The sequence below is a fragment of the Natator depressus genome, chromosome 2, assembly GCF_965152275.1.
Source record: "Natator depressus isolate rNatDep1 chromosome 2, rNatDep2.hap1, whole genome shotgun sequence".
NCBI lineage: Eukaryota > Metazoa > Chordata > Testudines > Cheloniidae > Natator > Natator depressus.
In genome coordinates this window covers 237,086,843-237,111,732 of record NC_134235.1, presented here as the reverse complement: position 1 = coordinate 237,111,732, position 24,890 = coordinate 237,086,843, and the positions used below count along the sequence as shown (strand labels likewise).

The 24,890-nt window shown below is 42.0% G+C and overlaps 1 protein-coding gene across 2 annotated transcripts in view; it reads right to left on the bottom strand.

Annotated features, from left to right (window-relative positions):
• The window catches only part of CCNY (cyclin Y), a 219,890-nt gene that overhangs the window by 154,571 nt on the left and 40,429 nt on the right, over positions 1-24,890 (bottom strand). Inside the window, exons 1-2 of one of the 2 annotated variants that reach the window (XM_074946227.1) lie at positions 22,316-22,337; positions 22,085-22,237 (exon numbers count right to left, since the gene is read on the bottom strand). The exons of the other annotated variant lie outside the window; for it this stretch is intronic. The gene's annotated coding sequence lies outside the window, so the exon portion shown is untranslated. Of the gene's footprint in view, positions 1-22,084; positions 22,238-22,315; positions 22,338-24,890 lie in introns of those variants that run through there. 2 annotated transcript variants of the gene reach the window in all.

The window sequence follows — 24,890 nt, the reverse complement described above, 5'->3', positions numbered from 1 at the left end:
TCCAGTTTTGGGCCCCACACTACAAGAAGGATGTGGAAAAACTGGAAAACGTCCAGCGGAGAGCAACAAAAATGATTAGGGGACTAGAACACATGACTTATGAGGAGAGGCCGAGGGAACTGGGATTGTTTAGTCTGTGGAAGAGAAGAATGAGGGGGGATTTGATAGCTGCTTTCAACTACCTGAAAGGGGGTTCCAAAGAGGATGGATCTAGACTGTTCTCAGTGGTAGCTGATGACAGAACAAGGAGTAATGGTCTCAAGTTGCAGTGGGGGAGGTTTAGGTTAGATATTACGAAAAACTTTTTCACTAGGAGGGTGGTGAAACACTGGAATGTGTTACCTAGGGAGGTGGTGGAATCTCCTTCCTTGGATATTTTTAAGGTCAGGCTTGAGAAAGCCCTGGCTGGGATGATTTAGTTGGGGATTGGTCCTGCTTTGAGCAGGGGGTTGGACTAGATGACCTCCTGAGGTCCCTTCCAACCCTGATATTCTATGATTCTATGATTCTGTTTTACGTCATCTGAAAGTGAGAACAGGTGTTCACATGGCACTATTGTAGCTGGCGTTGCAAGATATTTATGTGCCAGATGTGCTAAAGATTCATATGTCCCCTCATGCTTCAACCACCATTCCAGAGGACGTGTCCATGCCGATTATCGGTTCTGCTCGATAACAATCCAAAGCAGTGAGGACTGACGCATTTTCATTATCATTATCTGAGTCACATACCACCAGCAAAAGGTTGATTTTTCTTTTTTGGTGGCTCGGGTTCTGTAGTTTATGCTTTCAGAAGTGTTAAAAGAGCCACACTCTGATGCGTACTCCACACCTCGTCCCTCTCAGATTTTGGAAGGCACTTCAGATTCTTAAACCTTGGGTTGAGTGCTATAGCTGTCTTTAGAAATCTCACATTGGTACCTTCTTTGCGTTTTGTGAAATCTGCAGTGGAAGTGTTCTTAAAATGAACGACATGTGCTGGGTCATCATCCAAGACGGTTATAACATGAAATATATGGGAGAATACAGGTAAAACAGAGCAGGGGACATACAATTCTCCCCCCAAGGAGTTCAGTCACAAATTTAATTAACATTTTTTTCTTTTTTTTTTTTCTTTTTTTTTTTTTTTTAAAACAAGCATCATCAGCATGGAAGCATGTCCTCTGGAATGGTGGCCGAAGCATGAAGGGGCACACAAATATTTAGCATATCTGGCACATAAATACCTTGCAATGCCAGCTACAAAAGTGACATGCAAATTCCTGTTCTCACTTTCTGGTGACATTGTAAATAAGAGGGCAGTATTATCTCCTGCAAATCTAAACAAAATTGTTTGCCTGAGCGATTGGCTGAACAAGAAGTAGGACTGAGTGGACTTGTAAGCGCTAAAATTTTATATTGTTTTGTTTTTGAGTGCAGTTATATAAGAAAAAAAAATCTACATTTGTAAATTGCACTTTCACAACAAAGAGATTGCACTACTGTACTTGTATGAGGGGCATTGAAAAATACTATTTCTTTTATCATTTTTACAGTGCAAATATTTGTAATAAAAAATACACACTTTAATTTCAATTACAACACAATACAATATATATGAAAAATATAGAAAAACATGCCAAATATTTAATAAAACTTCAATTGGTATTTTATTGTTTAACAATGTGATTAAAGGCAATTTTTTTAAATCATGATTAATTTTTTTGAGTTAATCGCTTGAGTTAACTGTGATTCATTGACAGCCCTATTAACGAGGGATCTTTACAGGGAAGAATACATGCCAGATCAGAGGAGAGTAAGAACATTCCATCCTCAGAATTCTGGTAAGAAGGCAAAAAGAAGCTAAATGGAAACAAATACTAAACTACATACAACCCTAAGTCAGTAAAAAACTTGTTCAAGTAAAGAACTAAATTCCAAAAAAGGATTCTGACACAGGGATGTGTTAATCACAAATCTTACCTTCAGTCCAGCTCCCATAAGGCTTCTTTTTCTGTAATAGTTTCTCAAGTGACCTTTTACAAGACTAAATTAACCTCAATGTTTTTAGATACTGCAGGATTATTAAGCAATAGTCACTCCAATACAGGTGCAGTTATCCTGAAACTGTAACAGTAAACAGTGACCAAAAAGTTGTTACTATCCGGTGCCGTTTCAATGACCTATGTGAAATGAATTTGATAAGTCCAGTTCCCAATAGACGTGTCCACGTTACGAAAAAACAGCCCCACAATTGATAATCTACATCAGCGGCCTTTCTCTAGAGAACCATTCCCACCTTCCTTTATACCCAAGGGGGGTAACAAGCCATCTTAAAGCAAAGGGCTTGTCTACACTTGAAACGCTACAGCAGCACAGCTGCCAGGCTTCAGCTGTGCCACTGTCGCACGTCAGTGTATACCAGTGGTCCCCAAACTTTTTACCTCATGCCCCTCCCTTACCCCATCTGTGCACTCCTTACCCCCCAGGGCTAGTAGCGGGGCCGCGGCTCCCGGAATGGGGGATGCGGTCAGGGGTAAAGGGGTCGAGGCCGGGGCCACAGCTGAGGGTGAATGCGGAGTCCCAGGTGCAGGGCTGGGAGCAGAGAGCCCTGGGCACGGGCCACAGCCAAGAGCCTGGGCACAGGGCCAGCAGTCGGGCCGAGCAGGGTGACACTCCCTCCCCACCGCCCAGTGGGGGTTGGCCCGGGTCCCAACCGCACACCCCCAAATGTTCCTCAGCGCCCCCTAGGGGGGCGTGCCCCACAGACTGGGGACCTCTGGTGTAGACACTACCTACGCTAACACGAGGGTTCTTCTAGTGGTCTACGTAATCCCCTCCCCGAGAGATGGTAGCTAAGCTGACAGAAGAATTCTTCCGTTTATTAAGCACTGCTTACGCAGGGGGTTAGCGTGTATTAACTATGTCGCTCAGGGATGTAGATTTCACCCCTGAGCAGCATAGTTGGATCAACTTAACTTTTTAGTGTAGACTAGGCCTGGGTCAATTGAATCCACTTACCCTTTTCCCAGTAGAATCAACACCTTCTGACATATGTTTCAGGCAAAATACTACCCGCCTGCTGCAAAGACATTTTCCAAAACCTTCGTTTGAAGAGAGAGTTGTGGTTTTGGGGCACATGGCAGTATGATATGGTTCTTTGTAAACAGAGCAGCTGACAAGACATCAGAATATGCTGTGTTAAGAAAGGCAAGTGCAAGACTGGGTAACCAAGAATTTGTGTTAAATTTGTATATTTCGCAATAAATCTCTGGAGAATGTTTTGCATTAGGGAATGGGAAAAGAAAGGAAAGCCATGCAAAGTCTACCTGCCCTGGCTTCAACATAATAAATTTAGAAAACATATATATAGCACCAAAACAAAAACAAACGCAGTTGATATTTATGTAGCAACCACAATGCCTTAAAAATGTCAAGAAAATTAAAGTTTAGCCCCGTTTTATTTTTTTTCTGAAAATTCATTTTCCCCCTTTTAAATGCAAATCTGGAATAAGTAGATGTTAGTGTTTCCCATTTATCTGTGAGGAGAAATTAACAGTTCACTTACTCAAATTCAACCTGTGTTCTTAGTGCTCAGAAGCTGTAACCCTGCAATAGCTGCTTAGCAGCCAAGGTGAAATCAAAACTAGTACCAGCAGCATCAATGCTAGGCCACAATTTTTAGAAGATGTCTGTACACTCAACAGACAAGAGGAAGAGGCACCAGCAGTAAAAATTACAATGCATAAATGTACCTCTGCAGAAATGGCACCAAGGAATCATGAAAACAGCCTCTCTCAGATGACTTCCTAGCAGATAACCCATATCACAGGACTTCTATTATAAATGGCATCCTGGTCAGCGGGTCAGAAAAACGGTCAACTTCTGAAAGTGAATTTCCCTCTCCCCCGAACAGATGATTCCCATGTAGATGAGAGTTGTCACCCATTTGTGGGCCAGCAGGTTAAGCTACCACTGCTGCTACCTGTGCTGAACCTGATATGGTGATGAAAGACGACATCCACACAGTCCAGCTGGAATCTTTTGCAAGTGATAAATTCAATAAAAAAAATTACACAAATCCAGCGCAATCTTTACTATACCTTCTTCCCTTTGCTTTACCAAAAGCTGCATAAGTACTCATTTGAGAGCATTTGAGATTTTATATAATAATTCCCTTTTACAGACATACAAACGATGATTCAGTGCTGTCAGCACACATGACCAATATCAGATGATGCCCTCCCAAACCAGCAAAATAATGCACTCTCGTTCCACACACAATATAGATAAGAGATTTTCTTGGATTCTTAAACTCATTTTAACAGTTTCATTGCTGGAGAGAAAATAACTGACCTAGAGCCCCAGATTCAGCCACTCCCAAACACTGAGGAGCTGTAAACCTAGATTCAGATCTGACTTTTGTAAATTGAGCAAAAACCATTTTTTCTTTTTTGTGTTTCTGTGAAATATCCATTTTCATCCAAAACACAAATATCCTTCCAAAAGCAAAGGATACTATCATAGACATTATCTAAAGACTTATCTACAAACACACACAATCTTTTACTAGTTTAATAAACTGGTGTAGTTAAACTGATAAAATCTAACTGTGTGCATAGAATTCTACCAATTTAATTTGCCCCTGCAAATTTACAGAGTGCAGGCTAAACTGAAATAAGCCAGGTTTAAAAAACAATTTAAGAACATTTGTTCACAAAGTTCCACTGATTTAACTAATCAGTTTCAAATCACGCCTTTATTTACACTGGTGCAACTGTGTGTTTAGATCAGGCCTAAGATATACTCTGAATATCACAGATAGAGGGTTCTGAGGAAGACTCTACATCCCTTCCTATCAGAGGGAAGAAAAAATGGTTTTGCAAACTTCTGTCTTGCAGCAGTGTCTGTCCTACCTAGTAGCTTCTTAATTTAAAAAAAGCTGTAAGCCAACACTTCTTATTGCAGAAATGGACTTGAATTGTGCAATACAAATGCTTTGATAAATGGACTAAAAAGATTGCCTAATTCCTCTGAACATTGTGTAAGTATCTCTCTACTTGACACAGAAAACCATTTAGCAATGTCATAATGCGCTACTCAGGGAATTTCAATGGATCTTTTTGCCTTCAGAGAAACAATATAACATAGTCTTTCCTATTTGTATTCCCTCTATGCTGGAGGCAGGCACAGCATTTTAGTGACAACTACGTGATAGATCAAGGTTTTAGCTCTACTTGTAACAGATACTAACACATCACAGCACTTCAACAACAAAGCTACAGCAAACATAGTCCTTAACTACAGGTTTCAGAATAACAGCCGTGTTAGTCTGTATTGGCAAAAAGAAAAGGAGTACTAGTGGCACCTTAGAGACTAACCAATTTATTTGAGCATAAGCTTTCGTGAGCTACAGCTCACTTCATCGGATGCATCCTTAACTAGAGAACAGAAGCAATGAAAGGCGTTAGACTATGCCTTCTGTGTCCTTCAATATACCCAAGGCAGGAGGCTCTTAAGATAGGATATGACACAGTTAGGGCTTCACATGGGCTGTCAGTATTCCTGACTACTTGATCAGGACTAAAAGCAGGAAGCTTGGCTTCTGTAGAAAATGGCTGGAGCAATGGATACGTCTATATGAAAAGCAATAATGAAGAGGAAGAATTGATTTTAATTAAATTACAGCAATACACAACATCAGCATTATTGGAAGTTTAGTGAGTTAAACCCCCCCAAACCCTTTCTCAAATGCGGCCACCGTGGCTGCATGTGGCCACCCGGGGCTTTTCGTGCGGCCATGACAGTCTCCTGGGCGGTGATGCAGGGGAGAATGGCAAAGCATCGGCTGCTTTTCCTCCCTCCTTGTAGCTCCTTGATGCGCCGCCCTGCACTGCCTCTGAAGAGAGGTGGGGCACAACGCTGCAGGAGAAAGGTGAGTTTTTGACCCAGGTTGGGGGGAGGGGTTTGGGCGGCATGTTCCAGCGGCAGGACTTGATTAACCTGGCCATGCGGCCCCAGGCTCTGACCATGAAGCAGCGGGTACTGCCACACACACACACACACACACACCCCCGGCGCTGGCCACGCTGCCCTGGCCTCCAGCTGCCGGGCTTCAGCCTCCGGCCCCTGGTTCCAGCTGCGTGGCAGCATGTGCTGGCTCCCAGCTCCAATCCCGGGCTCCAGCCATGCAGTGGCAGGCGCTGGCCACAGGCACCACCCCCCCAGCCCCAGCCACAAGGCAGCGGGCTCCAACCGCAGGGCTCTGGCCGCCAACCCCTGGCTCTGGCCATGGGGCAGCAGGTACTAACCCCCGGCTCTGGCCACAGAGCTTCAGTAGGCCTCTCGCCCCCAGTTCCGGCCGTGCAGTGGCGGGTGCTGGCCCTGAGCTCCAGCCACACAGCCCGAGCCCTGGCGCTGATCCCCTGCCGCAGCTGCATGGCAGCAGGTGCTGACCCACAGTTCTGTTCCTGGGCTCCAACCACACAGTGACAGGAGCTGGCCCTGTGTGCCAACCCCTGGCTCTGGCCACACAGCTGCTAGCGCTGGCTCCTAGCTCCAGCCACGCACTCCTGGGCTCCGGCACCCAGCTCCAGGCTCTGGCTTTGCAGTGGCAGGCACTAGCCCTGGGCACTGACCCACAGCTCCGGCTGCATGGCTCCGATCCCTGGCTCCAGCCATGCAGGTCCTGTTCCTGGCTCCGGGTTCTGGCCATGGGCACTGAGTCCTGGCCCTGGCCACATGGCAGCAGACACCAGGCTCTGGCTCTGGCCATGCAACAGTGGGGCTCATCACCCATCGCCCCTGCCCCACCCCCCTTGCCCCAGGCCCCCGCTGCCTCCCCCAGCCCTGCATCCATCCCCCGCCATTGCCTTTGGCCGCTGCCTGCTGCCACCCCCTTCTTCCCTCCCCCTCCCCCCATCCAAGGGTTAATGGGTTCTGGGGCTTGCTGAGAAAAATATTAACAAACATGCAGATATCACTTTTCACAGCAGACTTACTAGCTATCTGTGAAAAGTGATACTTGTATGTTTGTTAATATCACTTATCACTTTTCATAGCCTCCCAGGTAGCTACAAAGCGGACTGTGATATTAACAAATACACAAATATTACTTTTCACAGCAAGCCCCAGGACCCATTAAGACCAGGGCGGAGGGGAGGGGGGAAGGGGGAGGCAGCATTATTTTTGTTATTGAATCTGCCAAAAAAAATCCTACCAACATAAATTACAATGATTTGGATGTGAATCTTTGCATATTTAATTTTTTCCCCTAAATTTAATTAAGTATTTTAGGAAAAAGCATCAGTGCGGCCACCAGTGAGAGTCGGTGGCCGCACTCGGAGGCAACCAAACAATCTGTTGTGAGAACCACTGGACTAGGGTTTGGGGGATTTTAACTCACTATAATTTCAAATATTGATGTTGTGTATTGCTGTAATTTAATTCAAATCAATTCTTCCACTTCACTACTGCTTTTCATACAGATGTATCCATTGCTCCAGGCATTTTCTACAGAAGCCAAGCTTCCTGCTTTTAGTCCTGATCAAATAGTCAGGAACACTGAGAGCCCATGCGAAGCCCTAACTCTGTCCTATCCTATCTTAAAAGCCTCCTGCCTTAGATATATTCAACAACACAGAAGGCCCTCTCAAACTTTTTTCTTCTTTAAATCACTTAACACTATTAAAACAAATTCAAATATTCAATCTCCTCAAACTGTCTCTCTCAACTGATTTTTTATGTCAAGCACACTTACAGTAGTAATGTCTCATTCACTGCTCTTTAGGCGTCCTTTAACTAAATACTGAAGCGCAAAACGTGCTTCTCTGCAGAGATAAGAACCAATGTTATTCCAAAAGCAGATTTCTCTCTATTGCTAGTGCTTAAGACAGACTAAGAAACCAAAGGGAACAGATCACAAGAGCAAAATTGAAAAACGAGAGAGGATAAGGCCAAGAGAACCACTGAAGTTAGGAGACAATTTATTTAATCCTCTGAATGGTCTCCAGATGTTAGACTAGGCCTAAAAAGCTTTTCAGCAAAGAAAGGCAAAAAGCAAACACATTCCAGACTGGATATAAAAGGGAGAAAATGAAATTAAAACTTCACTTAATGGGGATGATTTTCCTCTCAGATATAGACCCAGTCTACAGTTAAAACTTGGGTCAACTTAGCTATGTCGCTCGGGGGGCTATGAAAAATTCTGCACCGTGAGTGCCATAGTTAGATCAGCGGCTAGATCGATGGTAGGTAGATGCGGCTAGATCATGGAAGGATTCCTCCATCGACCTAGGTATCACGTCTCTCAGAGATGGATCCAACACCACAGACGGAATAACCCTTTCCGTCGATGTAGGAACTGTCTACACTACAGTGATACAGCACACAGATGCAGCACTGTAGCTGTGTGGCTATACTGGCTGTAGCATAGACATGGCCTTATTCTAAATAGAAACCCTACTAACGGGTTAACATCGAGGCAAAATCAGAATAAGGCCTAATATGTCTAAAGAATAAAATACAACTTCATTCTTTACAGCACCTGCCATTAAAATTATTTTTATCCCAAAATGCTTTATAGAGTTGACCACCACAATGAAAGTTAAAATAAATAGCAGAATGAGTGAAATCAAGAGGTACAGAGACTGAGATAATGGATATGCTTTCAGATGAGATTTGAAAATAGATGGGGAGTTGATGAGCTGGACACTTGTAATCAGTAGCTTCATTTGGCAAGAGCAAATAGCTAACAAGGCACATCCATCCCAATGAGCAGAGTGCAGAGGAAAGATCAATTAGACCAGCAATTCCTGTTGTCCTAGTCCTTTCTATCTATTCTATGAACAGACACACTGAAGGATGGATACAGACTGATTTTAGAGGCGCTGAGCACCTGTAGCTCCCACTGCGTTCAGACAGGAACTGTGGCCCATGTGTAATATATACATGGCTTCAGGAATCAAGCAGCAGAGAGAAAAGATAGTCCAGGGGGTTAAGGCACTAGTCTAGCACTGGAGATCAAGGTTCAAGTCCCTGCTCAGACACAGACTTCCCTGGGCAAGTCACTAAGACTATATCTACACTACAAAGATAAGTCAACCTATGATACTTGTGGCACCTTAGAGACTAAAATTTATTTGAGCATAAGCTTTCGTGGGCTTTTGTATATTTTTCGTGTATATATATATATATACACACACACACAAAGAAGATGGAAGTTGCCATACAAACTGTAAGAGGCTAATTAATTAAGATAAGCTATTATCAACAGGAGAAAACAACTTTTGTAGTGATACTCAAGATGGCCCATTTAGACAGTTGACAAGAAGGTGTGAGGATACTTAACTTAAGGAAATAGATTCAATATGTGTAATGACCCAGCCACTCCCAGTCTCTATTCAAACCCAAGTTAATGGTATCTAATTTGCATATTAATTCAAGCTCAGCAGTTTCTCCTTGGAGTCTGTTTTTGAAGCATTTCTGTTGCAAAATTGCTACCCTTAAATCTTTTACTGAGTGGCCAGAGAGGTTGAAGTGTTCTCCTACCGGTCTTTGAATGTTATGATTCGTGATGTCAGGTAAGTGATGGTCACACAAACGCCACTCTATACCAGAAACCTACTGACCGCTATACTTACCTACATGCCTCCAGCTTCCATCCAGGACACACCACACAATCCATTGTCTACAGCCAAGCTCTAAGATACAACCGCATTTGCTCCAATCCCTCAGACAGACACAAACACCTACAAGATCTCTATCAAGCATTCTTAAAACTACAATACCCACCTGCTGAAGTGAAAACAAAGACTGACAGAGCCAGAAGAGTACCCAGAAGTCACCTACTACAGGACAGGCCCAACAAAGAAAACAACAGAACGCCACAAGCTGTCACCTTCAGCCCCCAGCTAAAACCTCTCCAGCGCATCCAGATTTACAACCTATCCTGAAAAATGACCCCTCACTCTCACAGATCTTGGGAGACAGAGCAGTCCTCGCTTACAGACTGCCCCCCAATCTGAAGCAAACACTCTCCAACAACCACACACTACACAATAAAAACACTAACCCAGGAACCTATCCTTGCAACAAAGCCCGATGCCAACTCTGTCTACATATTTATTCAAGTGGCACCATCATAGGACCTAATCACATTAGCCACGCCATCCGGAGCTCATTCACCTGCACATCTACCAATGTAATATGTGCCATCATGTGCCAGCAATGCCCCTCTGCCATGTACATTGGCCAAACCAGACAGTCGTTATGCAAAAGAATAAATGGACACAAATCTGACATCAGGAATCATAACATTCAAAAACTGGTAGGAGAACACTTCAACCTCTCTGGCCACTCAGTAAAAGATTTAAGGGTAGCAATTTTGCAACAGAAATGCTTCAAAAACAGACTCCAAGGAGAAACTGCTGAGCTTGAATTAATATGCAAACTAGATACCATTAACTTGGGTTTGAATAGAGACTGGGAGTGGCTGGGTCATTACACATATTGAATCTATTTCCCTATGTTAAGTATCCTCACACCTTCTTGTCAACTGTCTAAATGGGCCATCTTGATTATCACTACAAAAGTTGTTTTCTCCTGCTGACAATAGCTCATCTTAATTAATTAGCCTCTTACAGTTTGTATGGCAACTTCCACCTTCTGTGTGTGCGTGTATACACATCTTCTTACTACATGTTCCATTCTATGCACCCGATGAAGTGGGCTGTAGCCCACGAAAGCTTATGCTTTAATAAATTTGTTCATCTCTAAAGGTGCCACAAGTACTCCTGTTCTTATTACAAACAGTGTGAAGCATTCAACTACTCCAGTGCTGGGGACCATATAAGTACAAAAGATAGGCAAAAGGTCAGTCAAGCTCTACATTGAAGGCACCAGTCTGCCCCGCTTCCCTTCAATGAGATTTCCAGAACGCTAAAGAAAAGGTTCTTTGTATTTTATCCTCCTTACTCTCTCTTTCATCGTGGCATAGCTGCCTCAGAGGGGAAGGCGGCGGGATGTGGAATGGGAGGATAAAGGAATTTCCGTAACTTTCCCTCATTATAGATTATGTTTCTCCCATTCTAAATCTCCGACATGCAGGGACAGATGGACATAGCATAACCTACCAAGCTGAGGTGGGGCTTTCCTTACCACTTGTAAGATTTTAGAACCAACGGAATCATCCTGGCAGACAGACGAAGCACTGTCAGCTGTCTCTAAGGCCTTGTCTAAACTACCACTTAAGTCGATGTAAGTTACATTGCTTAGGGGTGTAAAAAAACCATACTCCTGAGCGACGTAATTTACATTGACTTAACGCGGTGTGTACAGTGCGTTATGGCAGTCAGAGACGCTCTCCTGCAGACATAGCTTCTGTCTCTTGTTGAGGTGGATCTCCCATCGACGTACCTAAACGTCAATTGCATCAATTTCAGCAGCGCCGATTTAGCGCAGCAGTAAAAACAAGCCCTAAGTGTTACGGGAGGAAGGCTTTACAAATGGCTAATAGGGCTTAGTTGTTTACCCACAGGCATGAAAAATTCTGTCCTGTTCCTCAAAAGACCATAAGAATTCTGCCACAGACCAGGAATTGTGTTCCCCATTAACAATGTTCAGGATGGAGGAGTACAGGAGGAAACGAACCAGCCTCTAGATCCCTGGAGACTCTGGCTGACAGCAATGCCCAGATGGTGTTCTATGTGAGTTTTTGTTCAGGCACACTTGGAGAAGTGGGGCACTGGCGTACATGGACAAAGTCAGAGAGGAGACAGTCAAATTTGCCATCAGAGGTATGAGAGAGGAGATCAGCAGAGACAACTGGGAGGTCGAAAGTATGGAAAGGCCATAGAAGACAGAGCTATGTTCGAGGATGCTCATATTGCCCTTAAGGTACATGTCTGTCTGGAGACATTTAGCTGAAGGAAGCTGAGATGACTTCATACCAAGCCTCAAGAAAGTCTCAACAACTGGCATAGTGTGAATGTGTGTTTGTTTGAATAAAGATTGAAAGTAAAGAGATACTGAACGTTATTCTGCCAGCATTAGTACTTGCTGAGTCTGATAGCCTCTATTGAAACAGACTTGCTCCGCAGAGCTGCAGCTGTGCTACTCAGGATGCATAAATCAAAGCCATGACATCCCCACCCCACATTACAAATAACCGCCACGTTTATGGCATCTTATTAACTCCACTGTTAATTTATGAAGAAAACTCAATGTATGTAGACAAAAAATAAAAGTTACAAATCAGATTTGCAGAGTTTAGTCACTGTGAAGGAGCAGCTCTAAAAGGGCATAAACAGCTTTCAGCAGCCCACAACACTTCACAATTATTTAAAGGAAGTAATTGTAGGAAACTCACAACAGGCACGCCTCTCCCTGGAGACAAGCTGGAGACCGAAAAACATTACTCCACAATGCAGCACACCCTTTCCCCTCTACTGCCAAGGCCAAATAGAACAACAGAAACGTGTGACAGCACACACTGACTCAAATACAATGCATAATATACAGCATATTCCAACAAATATCGCAACACATGTACTGTACAGCTCATTTCTGTCTCCTAAAGCTAATCCTCCTGATAACACTGAAAAAGCAAGAGATAAACACTCTGGAATCCCATCAGGAAGCCCAGATTCTCCAGTCTATTTGTATGCATCTCTTTACTTGACAGGACTCCAGCCACAAATACATTTGATTAGGTCAATGATTTTCAATGTGTGATCTGTAGACCTCTGGGGGTCCCCACACTACATCTAAGATTTTCAAAGGGGTCCGCACCTTCATTCTAAATTGTTTAGGAGGCCACAAATGAAAAAAAAGTTGAAAACCACTGGAATAGGTCATTAGGTACAGAAAACAGCAGTGAGGGACACATGACAACTTCTGCTTTTACTAGATGTCCAGATCAGTGCTACATTTTCCTCCCCTTTCAAAAAGTTTTATTAAAAACAAATACCTTCAATTCAATTTGGGTCCAGAATTTGTTTTTTATTTATTCACTTGTAGCCTTGTGAAACCAAACAAACAGCACTATGGCATTGCTATCCCATGCACCAAACCTACTCATCCACCCTACACTATAATGGTTATGGCAAAAAAAAAAAAAAAAAAAAAAAAAAAAAAAGATATACATTTAGTTTTGGATCAGATAAAATCATTACTTACTCAGTGGTAAGTGTATTTTGCAAGGTGTTGTACAAAAGCCAGATAATGAAAATAACTAGAAGGAGACCACAAAAAGAAATGAAACTAACCTGTATAACTTCCTTGCCCAAAACATATGAAATGCCAAAGTAAGAGAATGGAGGGAAAGAGTTAGATTTTTATAACACTTCAATTTTAATAATGTAAATACACATTATTAACGTAGGTCGAGATTTTTTTCTATGTGCAATTTTATCTTGACTCAGTCTTTTCAACCATTCTTCTTGAGAAATTAAGCAGCAAAGCATTCCAGAACAGAACAAGAAAATGTCAAGTCACCATCCTTTGACTCTTATGTTGTTTAAACCAATAAACTATCCAATGAGAAAAGCAGATTCAGCCCAGTGCCAGAACGCTGTGGCTGCACATTAAAAGGTTAACTCACTCTGGCATCAGCATCCAGTTTTGAATATCAATGAAGCTTTGTATACTTATTTAGAAAGGAAAATGAATGAAATGTATATTCTGTAGAGCTGCAGTTTGTTTGTCATATATACAAGAATTCATATGATTTCATTCTCAGCTGCATCTTATTCTCAACCATGCAGAACATGAAAACCAAATCAGCGAAGTACTAAACCCACACAAAAGTGCATGCTCTTTTTATGAAGTTGACGGACTTGTACATTTTTATAGCACATCTCATCTCAAAGAATCCCACGTGGCTAAGTGACTGTACAAATCAGGAATCATTCAGCCCTAGATAGAAGTAGGGACTGCACTGGAGTTGCACCCACTCACATGAGGACTGATTTTAAATATATATTGATAGAGAAGATTAAATTATTTTGCCCACCACTGCAATGTAGCTGCCTCCGAGTTAAAACATGACAACTATGTAATAGTGCACAGCAGCAATACTCAAGCCAGGTCTACACTACAAAGTGTTGCCAATAGAGCTATGTGAGGCAGGGGCGTTTAAAATACACACACCCCTTTAGCAGACATTGCCATGCCAGCAAAACTCCCTGTGTAGATGCAACTATTCTGACAGAAGAATGCTTCTGTTGGCACAGCTAGTGTCGTTCAGGGAAGTGGTGTTACTATGCTGGGAGAAAAAAATTCTTCTCTCAGCGGACACTGACTACACTAGGAGGCTCTGCTGATATAGCAATAACAGTATAGCTGTTTTGGCCAAGCCAGTGTAGTGTCAATTAGCCCACAGTCTGACAGAAAGGCATATGTCTGGCTGCAGTCTCTACTCCCCTCCCTACCCTCCGACTATAAACACTGCTAGCTCCTGGAAGTCCAGGAAATATACGACATTCTATGTGGAAGCTCTGATAGGGCAAAGCAATTCATCTATGTTCTGGCTTTTTGTGCAACATCCCTTTCAAGATGTATGCAAACATTAGGTGCATAAGTGGGCACACGAATACTGTGTAAGTGCAGTATACTGTTTAGTGCACGAATACTGTGTAAGTGGCCTAAGTGACCCAGGCCTGAAGTGGCACAAAGGAGATTAATGGAAACTGACTTTGTCAGAGAAGTAACATGGGAGGTAAGGAAGTAATACGCTGTTTACAAAGCCATCTCTTCACAACAGCAGCACTAAATGGACTTGCCCCAGACAGATACACAGTCTTCAAAATGAAGCTTCTGTTTCCCATCCCACCCAGTAGTCAATGATGGATGTGATAGGGCTACTGCAACTGAAAAATTAACACAAGAGGGAGATCTGGCCTAGTGCTCTGGTTAAATTCCAACTAGGTAATTTTATTCTGCATCTTTAAAAGTTCAATCAGGCTTCAACTGCATCCCTAAACTATTGCATAGTGGTACTGGTGCTGTTATAGTGGCTGGTAACTTCCACCTGAGCAACGGCTCATTCCGATAGTGACTGATGAAGAGATCCTCACAGGTATGCAGCTTTTAATTCTGTAATGGTTTGAGGGGAGAAAAATGCATTCCAGAAATCAATAAGCGACAATAATAATAAAGGGGAAATTCAGTGTAGCCACAGGAGAGTTATTGGAGAGAAATATAGGGGAAAATGTCTTATGACCAACTTCTTAATACAATGAAGTGGCAGAAGTACCTCACTAAACAAACAGTCTCATTAAACAAACTGTCTTATTAATACAAATGGGAATGCTCATGGAGAAGGAGAATGTGTCAGGGTGGCAGATTCACCACCCTCACCAACAAGTAAAGAAGCAACATAAAACTCATATTACATCCAAACTGGTTACACAGTTTACTAGAAAAACAATGAATCAGGAATATAATGCGTTTCTCATGGTAATGCTGCTTTGGTGAGGACATGTGTTTGTATGTTATGGAATTGAGGACTGATTTATGGAATAAGGGAATATGGAATAAGGGAAAGTTAGATTAAATATAATACACAAACACAAATCTCTGTTTGCTTTTCTCAGGAAGAATCATTGTAAGAGCAAAAACACATTAATAGCGAGAGCAGGTTCAAGGTCTTTGAAATCATCTCCTATTGTAATTCCCCTTCTATTAAAGATATACAATTATGTAGTAATATACAGAAGTTAATTTCCTAACTACCCAAAAGAATCTTCAAGACAATTCCTAACATTGTGTAAGGTTGCGGGGGAGGGGTTGTTCTGGGGTTTTTTTAATTCAACAAACCACTTCAAAGTATTCATTGCATAATTTGTGAATTAATTCAAGTAGCTTTGGTTGGCTGCCTAATTCTTCCTATCAACTGCAACTCTGTTGTACCTCCTAAGACTGCCTTTCTTTATCCTGGCAATCACTTCTAATTTCTTAGAAAGGTTACTTTGACTTATCTGGATAGATTTCATCTGAAAGAAAGGATTAAGAGAAAGCTCAGCCACCTGTTAATATAGCTAAGCCTCTGAAATAAGGGTTTGTGCAGTGACAGAAAAAAATACAGTTAATACCAACCAAAAAAAAAACCAAATTTGCAACACAGAATTCCAAACAACGGTTGCAATAAAGAGTGTAATTTAGATTACATACACACTTAACATATAAAGAAAGACACAGCCATACCAAAGCCTGTTTAAGTTAAAAACTAAGTTTTGCTAGGTTTGGGATAAATTTGTTTAAGCACACATTAAAACATGATTTTTATGATTGTTTCTAAGCCTGAGCTACGATTTTAGCAGAAGATTATAAAGCCCTGTCCCCTTTCAGACATCACAGCACAATCTTTCTGCCTTAGCCCCAAATGAGCAGCAGCTGCCCTTCAGGCTTTTGCAGGGACAATTAGCATTAGAGCCTAAACTTTTCAGTCTAGGGCCTAACATATTTCAAGAAGTTCAAGGGGCCACAATCAAAACTTTTACTATTTCCCCAGGCTCAGGCACAGCCAGCTGAGCCAGTTTCCCTGGGGCTTCCTTTCACAGCCTGGAAGAACACACTTCCTCCCTTCCTTCCACAATGCAGCAGGTTGCCAATGGCAGTGCAGTTGCTCAGCTGTAGCAGAGAAGTTCAGCGCTCCCAGCTCAGGCCAAAAATTATTCCTAGGGCTGCAGGGGAAGCAGTGATAGATAGTATCTCTTCCTCTTCCCTGTAGCAATGGGGTGATTCAAATTCTTCTGTTTAAAAATCACAGAACACAGTTCAGAGAATGCATTTTACATTTGTAATCAAATGCACATCTCCTTAGAACAGCTGCTGTCACTAGCCACAAGTGGCCCCTAGGTCACAGGTTAGGCATCCCTGTATTAGAGATATTGCAAATGTATCATTAAGTACACCGCAAAATTTTACAAAAGAAAAATAAAACCCTGCCTTGCCTTCACTAAATGGAGAGGGAAGGGAGAAGAGGAGAGGGCGACTGTGTTGAAGAGGGGAAAGTTCTAAGTTTTGTTTAAATTTTATGTCTACAAATTTCTATTGCCACTGGAAAGACAGGGCCGATGTACCACAGGGTAAACCCACACATTGCTGCCTTGATCTGCGACCCAGCCTTGCAGTAACTGTGTTTACAACCAGATGACAGCAGTGACAGAAGTGGAAGGCACTTCTCTCCTGCATCCCAGTCACCTTATTGACATGAACTCCAAAGCATAGGTGAAAAAATTGAATGCTAGAATCATTAAGTACAGTCTATTTCTTTCCCCTTTAAAAAAAATAAATTATATACTTATATCTCCATCCAAAAACTCCATTAAGGTTGCAGAATATAACACCAGGATAAGCAAGAGGGTCACACAGAGGCTTTAACTTATTCATACTGCACAAGGTTATTCTAAAAAACAAAAGGACATATCATTTAAAACTAAAAACATTTAAAAAGAAAAAACAGGAATACAAAATGATGCCGCTGCACAAACATGGCCAAATTAACCCTGTTGCAGGAGCCTTCACTTTTGCCTTTCCTGACTTTTCTCTCTTACTGCAACCATACTGTTGCTTTAAGAGCTTTCTGCATTGAATTATATTCTACTTTTCACCATCTGGATGTTAAAAAATATATCAGCTCTCCAAAACAAGGTAGCAACATTGCTAAAATACCAACTTCCCTGCTGGGCAACCTGCCGAAGAAACATCTGAAAAGCTGGATTTCTTCATAATTGCACGCATGCATGACGTACTCTATCCCCTGTGTGTGTGCTCACCCCTTTAGAACAGACAGGGAATTGAAATATACTGTCAGCTACGTAAGGTGCACTTATCAGGATCCCTATCTGTTTCAAAGCCCCATCTGATGAGAAAAAAGAAACAGACGTGAAAGACAGAGAGATGGCTTTATGCACTCCTACAAAGCATCCTGGTTTCATTTTTGGCAAGTCACCCTAGCATATAAGTTGGGCTGTTAGCAATGTTATCTCTTCTGCTGGAGTGAAGCTGGCAACATCCACAGGTACAGACAAAGCCTTTGGCCTCTAGGTCCCTTATCTGCACCTGAACCATGTTGGTCATGTTCAAGAGTTGCTTGCCTCTAATGGCTGATAATTGGCCTAGTGAAGGTGAAATGAGTTGGAGGTGTCAGCACTGTTCATTGCATCAGTCATTTTATGGTAGACAAATGCTCATAGCAGAACCACCACCAACCACAACACGAAACGGACAACAGAACCCCAACTATCTTTCCCAGGTGGTCTCTCCAGATCTAGGACTGCAAGGACAATGAGGAAAGCTAGCAGTGCCAATGACTGTGCTGTACCTGTTCTTTTAATAGTTTAACTGTCTTCCAGAGTGGTTAAACCAAATCCTTTCACAAGCGTGAAAATCTCACTTAAAATATTACAAATATAAAATGCCAAAACTGTTCACCTTGTACTGATTATTTATTCTGGGGATTTATAAACAACATTAGTCATTCCCTTCTAAAGCCATGTCCTTGCTAGCTAAATAATGGAACCCAACAAATGAGGACACTGAAGTACTTCACCGCAGATCAGCGCCCCCTCACATAACAGGAGAGGGATCTGAGAAAGGGGATTTCCAAGACTCCAAGAGGATCCCCCGATACTTCATCTCACTGGGGAGGTAGGGTTTCAAACTTGAGAGGCTGCCACGCGTGCAGAACGTGTGACAAAAGAGCACCGTGAAGACAGCCTAACCCCCTGCAGAACAGTAGTCTGAAAGACTACCTATCTTGGGGATGGTCTGCTCCCGTAAAGTCTATGATGGGAGCACAGAGTGAAGGGAATTATCCAGGCCTTTAATTTCAAAAAAAGGTGAACCAAAGATAGAAAAACTGCATAATGTCTTCAGCACATTTCTTTCTATGTAGTTGTCATTCATGTATTCTGGGATGCCAAACAGGGCAAAGCTATTTCCTGAGACAGCAATTTACAAAAAGATTAAACTATCAAGCTTTGGAATAATTGTTTAGAACCATTGTGTGTATTACAAGATCAAACTGAAAAATGCCATATTGCAAAAACAGGGCATTCCCCACAGTGCTAGTACAAGACCACAAACCATTTGATCCAAATTACAGATGTTACGACTTGTTCCACCACACAACAGTACACCTGAGCAGCTCTCAAAATCAACATGAAGCTATTAGTGGCACATGGCTGCAACAGCACAAGACGAGTGCTGTGAGGGTAGTAAATTCTGCAGCATTTTCTTCTTCATGGTAAATTAACATCAATCCACCTCCCTTTATAGAACAGAATAATGCTGTGGAGGCCAGTCCTGCTCCAACTGAGATAAATGGAATAACTCCCACACAACTTCAATAGTGCAGGCACAGGCTCAAAATCTTGCATCAGAGAACAAGAATATAAAATCAAGGATTGCAGTTGGGAATGGAATTATGGTTAGGAATATATTTAGAATGTTCCCATGTTAATGAGGAATAAAATACCAATAATACAATACAAAGAAATGTATTCTACTTAGACTTACAAAGATTTTATATTTAGCCTTATTCCATAATAAGTAAAACAGGACACACGTAAACCTGAAACAATCACTCTCTCTCCTTATCTAAATGATCTCGTATATAACTTTATTTAGCCCACACCTACAATATGTGCACAGATCCTTAGAATTCGGAACATCTGCACAAATTCAGGTTATGTACAATGGAATACGCTTAACTGAATACCTTTCAATACTGTTTTCATTTGATACTTCTTGTACTATCCCATATATTTTCCACTTCCAAGTCCCTAAAAGAGTAATTTAAGGAGAATACAAAGAACAGATTAACAAGATAAAAGAAAGCATCATCCAAGGTAACTCTTTCCCCTTCCTCTTTCCATATCTGTCTTCCAAATTTCAAACTCTCCAAGACAATGAGCTTGGAGTCTCATTTTGAACATGACCGCTTTTTATAAGGTTGATTAGGGTATCTTTCTTTTAAAATGTTATCACAGCAGCCATTTTTTTTTTTTTTTTGTTGGTGGGGAGGAGGAATACAGGAAGCTGGAAGAGTAAATGTAGGTTCTATTTTGATTACTTAAATACTTAGTTGTGTACATGGTTGCAACACAAAGGGGGTCATTCAGCACACTGTAGACTTGTATCTGAAGCTTTTTTTTTGCGGCACATATTGTCTTATTTCTGGGCATACCACAAATATTTCAAAGATGATACTTTTATAATAATCACCTAAGGCAAACAGAGGTATTATTTTATTGCCATGATTAGGACAACTTTCATCCCACTTTGACAGCATGCCTATGTCCAGCAAGATAAGCTATGCACAAAAGGCACAATTTGTCATTATTCTCCATTGCACACCTGATATTTGTTTTATACCTCTTGGAAATTAATCTCCATCAGTACATAAAGTGGACATGAGATAAATTCCCAGGTTGGAGAGGGCATCAAGGGACTTTTATAGCCAATCATATATTACTAAATTGACTGCAACAAGAAAACTTGGTTATCTTGTACAGTTATCAGACACTGTACTTCTACTCCGTTTATTCTATATAGCTATTTGGTCAAGCAAACCATTTATAGAAGACATTACTGGACAGATAACACACAAAACACAATATTATAGCCAAAAGCTAGATCCTGCTCCCATTCAATAGGAACAGGACAATGTCCTAAGCGTCTCTGACATAGCTTTCCATCTCAGAATCAAGAGAACTGTGCATACGTAACTCCTCCCATATAGACACATCTAAGCACAGTAAACTGTCTGGTCACAAAACCACCCATAAGATTCATTTTCCAGGCTGTCCAGATAAAATATAGGAAAACTGTTATATGCCTTACCAAAGAGAAAAATTAAATTTTAAAATACAACCTTTATAATATTTAAACCTAAGCCATACCTAATGTTTTCAGTTTAACCTCATTAAACCAGAAACATTCAGAGCCACATTTTCAAACTTGGAAACAGAAAGTTAGGTTCCTAAATCAAAGTCTGCTGGCTGTCTACAACTCCTGCTGAAATAATAAAGTGACCAGTGCACCCCTGAAGATGTTGAGAGGAAAAAAATGAATTTAGAAAGAAAACAGAATTAAAATCTCAAGTAGCTAAGTCACAGTCTAACAGCATGTCATAAATATAAAGGGAAGGGTAAACACCTTTAAAATCCCTCCTGGCCAGAGGAAAAACCCTTTCACCTGTAAAGGGTTAAGAAGCTAGGATAACCTCGCTGGCACCTGACCACAGTGACCAATGAGAAGACAAGATACTTTCAAAGTTGGAGGGGGGGAAAAACAAAGGGTCTGGGTCTGTCTGTGTGATGCTGTGTGATTGCCGGGGACAGAACAGGAATGGAGTCTTAGAATTTAGTAAGTAATCTAGCTAGATAGCCATTAGATTCTGTTTGTTTAAATGACTGAGAAAATAAGCTGTGCTGAACGGAATGGATATTCCTGTTTTTGTGTCTTTTTGTAACTTAAGGTTTTGCCTAGAGGGATTCTCTATGTTTTGAATCTAATTACCGTGTAAGGTATTTACCATCCTGATTTTACAGAGGTGATTCTTTTTTACTTTTTCTTCTATTAAAATTCTTCTTTTAAGAAACTGAATGCTCTTTTCATTGTTCTTAAGATCCAAGGGTTTGGGTCTGTGGTCACCTATGCAAACTGGTGAGGATTTTTATCAAACCTTCCCCAGAAAAAAGGGGTAAGATTTGGGAGGATTTTGGGGGGGAAAAGAAGTTTCCAAACCAACTCTTTCCTATTAAATAATAAATAATAATAATAATACTGGTGTTAGACATTTGGTGGTGGCAGCGAAAGTCCAAGGGCAAAGGGTAAATAGTTTGTACCTTGGGGAAGTTTTAACCTAAGCTGGTAAAAGTAAGCTTAGGAGGTTTTCATGCAGGTCCCCACATCTGTACCCTAGCATTCAGAGTGGGGAAGGAACCTTGACACAGCACATCAAAGATTTTTAGACACAAAAAAGTACCAGTCTCTTTTCTCCTTCCCTGCACAGGGACACTTAACATTCAACATCTATAATAACTGCTACTTTAAAAAAAAAAAAAGTGGTCACCAAAGAGCATCAATTGCCCACCTACCTTTATGTAGCTGTGAGCCATTGACCCAAAATTCTAAGTTTACAGAAGTAAATGTTAGAATAGCACTGATTTTTCTTCACACTTCAAAGTGTTGAGAAAGCATGTTAGTACTCATTTAGCAATCATGAGTACAGAAGCACAGTGGTCAGCCATCTGAAAAAGAAAAATAATTGGAACTAGCTTCTCTGGATTAGCTTGGCTCAAATAATCAAAAAGCTAAATGTTACTGACCCATATGGTGGGAGCTGTGAGGGTTGATAGATAGTTCACTTCTGAGAGTTCACTGCAAAGTTTAAAATAAAGTAAGTGTGGCAGTTTCAGCTCAAGTCCCTAGAAAACATCACCCAACATCACTAAATTCAATTTATTTAATTGGCAACACTGGGCAGTTCCTGGTACAGAGTATGGGAAGAATAATATTGTGCTTCTCTGTATAAGGATACTGTAGGAAAGAGTGTTGGAAACCTCACAGTGAAGCTAGTTTCTGTACAGTACACCATGCCTTCATTTGGTCTCAATTCCTTAAAACAACCGTCATCATTTCATTGCCTTCTGGGTTATAATTAGCTGGGTTTATAATTAATGCCACTTTAGTTAAACTGCATTTGGTAAACCAGCAGGAATGAAGAGTAAATAACAAAACCTAGGCTTAAAAAAATTAAGACTTCAACAAAACTAATAAAATTTAAAAACATGCAACAAAGACTAACCTGACATCCTCTCAGTGTTTATCTTAATTAGGATTTTTCTATCTTTGAATAGTTTTCATTCAATTTTAGATAAAATGTTTAAATCTTATTGTTCAAGTTTTGTTAATTTTACCCATGGAGCAGGGAAGAGGGGGCAGGGGACTCTCACATTCACCGAGATTTATGCAAGGGAAGTTCATTTAAACAGACAAGAGTGAAACAGGTTTCAGTTTTGTCCCTGGCTCTGAAGAATGAAGTGCTTGGTTGTTGGGAGCTGACATGCCTTACCCATGAATGCAACATATTGTGAAGAAGAATTCTTCCCCCCCACCGCCATTTGATTAAATATGTGGGTAACCTATTAGGCAACTGTCAAGTCTACCACACATTTCACATTAAACAGCAAGGAGTAAAAGGGAAGATGAAAGACACTCAGTCTGTCCTGATGGATGAGATGGGAAAGTGTCACCATGGTCTGAGCAAAACTGTACTGGGGACGTTAGCAAGGGGGAATGGCCTATATTTTTGCACCCTTGGCCCTGACAACAAAGTAGTAAGAGATACTGATAATGGGTGATTGACATGGAGCACACTTGTCCTTTTGGATCTACTAGAATATATGCTAAAAGAGTCTAAGGAAACTGGGAGAAAGCCACACAAATTGAAGTAGAAGCTTGCCTCTTCACTTCATTCTCCTCCCTGAAAACTCTTCTTCCCCATCACCATAGGCCAGCTATCCCTAACAGATGGACCCAAAATCTAAGCAAAGAACTCATCTAGGGCAAAGGAAGGCTGACAATCTCCCAGCTCTAGCTAGAAAGAGAAAAGAGGAATAAACATGGATAACAAAGCTCCCTGCTTTACTTTTTGATTTCTATTTCTTCCAACATGCAAGAACTAGCAAGATCAGAAGTGGGCAAACTATGGCCCATGGGCCACATCTGGCCCGCCAGCCGATTTAATCTGTCCCTCGAGCTCCTGCTTGAGAGCAGGGTCTGGGGCTTGACCCACTCCAGCCGGGGAGCGGGGTTGGGGGCTGCTCTGCGCGCACAGGCAGCGGCTCCGCGTGGATCCCAGAAGCAGCAGCATGTCCCCCATCTGGCTCCTGCCCCAAGCACCGCCCTCGCAGCTCCCATTGGCCAGGAACTGCAGCCAATGGGAGCTGCAGGGGTGATGCCTGCAGACAGGGCAGCGCACAGAGCCACCTAGCCACTCCTCTGACCACGAGTCAGAGGGGGACATGCCGCTGCTTCTGGGAGCTGCTTGAGGTAAATGCTGCTCAGAGCCTACACCCCTGAGCTACTCCCATGGCTCCAACCCCATGCCCCAGCCCTGACCTCCCTCCCGCCCTCCGAACACCTCGATCCCAGCCCAGAGCACCCTCCTGCAACCCCAAACACCTCATACCCAGCCCCACCCCAGAGCCTACACCCCCAGCCGGAGCCCTCACCCACCCCCCACACCCAGCCTGGAGTGCTCTCCCACACCCTGAATTCCTCATTTCTGGCCTCACCCCAGAGCCCACAGCCCCAGCCAGAGCCCTCACCCCCTCCTGAACCCCAACCCCAATTCCGTGAGCATTCATGGTCCACCATACAATTTCCATACCCGGATGTGGCCCTCAGGCCAAAAAGTTTGCCCACCCCTAAGATCTATAACACCCAAATTAAGACCATGAATGTTTTAAAAATATTTATTCTACAAGTTCTGAACATCTCCTTGTAAATGGAGATCTGACAGCCTAAAAGACACATTCTTAATGAATTTCTTTCAAGAAGGTCTGACTGCGCACACATAATAGAAAGCCTTTCAAGCAAAAGCTTTAGTAATGTCAGTCTTTTCTCCACAAATAATTAAATTAATTAATAAACAAAACAAGATAGTTTAAACTAGATTGTAGGTCAAAATATGGCAAACCCCTTAGCTACTTAATTTATTTCAGTTATGCAAGTTTTTTGCCACGTCAGAGCCTGAATTTATAACCAGCCCGGGATTATTTTGCAGAGTGTTCAAAAAGTTGCGTGCTTTAGTGACATATCTTCCCTCCCCCTGCCCCACTCTGCACCCATATCCACCACAAGTAGGACCAGAATAGCCCAGTGTTATTCTGGCCCTCA